The sequence below is a fragment of the Hyaena hyaena genome, unplaced genomic scaffold, assembly GCF_003009895.1.
Source record: "Hyaena hyaena isolate Hyena2069 unplaced genomic scaffold, ASM300989v1 scaffold_57, whole genome shotgun sequence".
In the NCBI taxonomy this organism is placed as follows: Eukaryota; Metazoa; Chordata; class Mammalia; order Carnivora; family Hyaenidae; genus Hyaena; species Hyaena hyaena.
This window is the reverse complement of record NW_024080690.1, coordinates 4,289,895-4,291,351: the sequence shown is the minus strand read 5'-3', so window position 1 is coordinate 4,291,351 and position 1,457 is coordinate 4,289,895. Positions and strand designations below refer to the sequence as shown.

Sequence of the window (1,457 nt, the reverse complement as noted above, 5' to 3'; positions counted from 1 at the left end):
CTCTTCAGCGGACTCGATGTCCTTGACCCATGCACACAGGCGGGGAGGGTGCAGATGGGGTGCAGGTCTGCTATCCCGTCCCTCGTACAGTTCAGAGGGCAAGTCGATCACCTTTGTTCCAAGGCGGGTCCTGCCTTGCTGAGCTGGTGCAGCTGAGGGGCCATGACACGGTCCAGAGCCCTCAGCTGCACATGATGCCCTGACGTCACCAGCACCTGCCTCTTAGGGCAACCGAGGCTCTGCTGTGCCTGCTCCCCACTCAAGCAACACGTGTGGAGGGTGGTGCCGTGCCACGCAGAGAGGTTTGTGTTCAGGGCTTAACCACTGTGGGAGGAGCGTGTGTAGCTTGCATGCAGTAATAAACCCCGATGTCCTCAGCCTCCACCTTGCTGATTGTCAGGGTGAAATCTGTATCTGACCCGCTGCCACTGAACCTGTCAGGGACCCCAGAGTCCTGATTTGGAACCCGATAGATCAGACGCCGTGGAGACTGGCCTGGCTTCTGCAGGTACCAATGTAAATAGGTTTTTCCATCAGTGTCCAGGAAGCTCCGACTGGCCCTGCAGGAGATGGAGGCCGGCTGTCAAAGGGTGATGGCCAAAGACAGTGGGGTCTGTGTCAGTACGACATCCCCACTGGATCCTAAAATAATGAGAGAAAAGTACGATGTTGTGCCAATTTTTCTGATATTACATACTTTTCTGTGTATTTTAGGCCAAATCATTTTTGTGGTTTGATTCATACTTTAAATATATACACTTTCCAAAGACAACCCAAGACTTGCAGGCACAAAGCAGCTTCTTTCTTCTCCAGCATCTCACTAAAGCACTGTTCCTTGTTCCTTTCTGGTTCTTCTTGATTTCCCAGGTCCCCAAATTAAATTCCCCTTGCTGGAGGGCAGTCCCACCCATGGACAGAATACACATGGGGAGCAGGGGCGCCCCCAGAGCTCTCCCCCCACACCCCGTGCTCCTCTCTCACCCCCTCCGCCCTCACCTGGGATCCAGAGCACCAGCAGCCCCAGCAGCTGAGCAGGGAACCTCATTGTGAGAAGCAGAACTGATGGGTCCTCACAGGTAAAGAAGGGCAGAGCTGAGCTTTATGTCAGAGGGCAGGGCCTCCCAGGGGACCACATGCAAATCCCCTGGTGGGTGTGGCAGAGGGGAAAGAGCCAAAGGCAGGGCCACAGGGACCTCTCCTGTGAGCAAAGTACCTTCCTATGTTTTCTGTGCTTGGATGGAAACTACCAGAGATAAATTCCTTACTGCTGTGTGTGAAGAAGGATCTGAGTGTCTGGGAAGACACAGCGCTCACAGCCCTGGTCTTGAGAAAGCTCCAGAGACCCTAAAGATGTGGACTTGAGTGTCCCGAGTCACTTTCTGTCAGGAGAATGACCATCCTGCTTGGATTCCTCTCAGCTACTGTCCAGGAGGAAACAGAGCCACCCCACTCCGGCT

General features: G+C 54.1%; 1 pseudogene; it reads right to left on the bottom strand.

Moving 5' to 3' along the window:
* Nucleotides 1-222: 222 nt before the first annotated feature.
* LOC120231554 lies at nt 223-1,045 on the bottom strand (annotated as a pseudogene).
* Nucleotides 1,046-1,457: the final 412 nt, after the last annotated feature.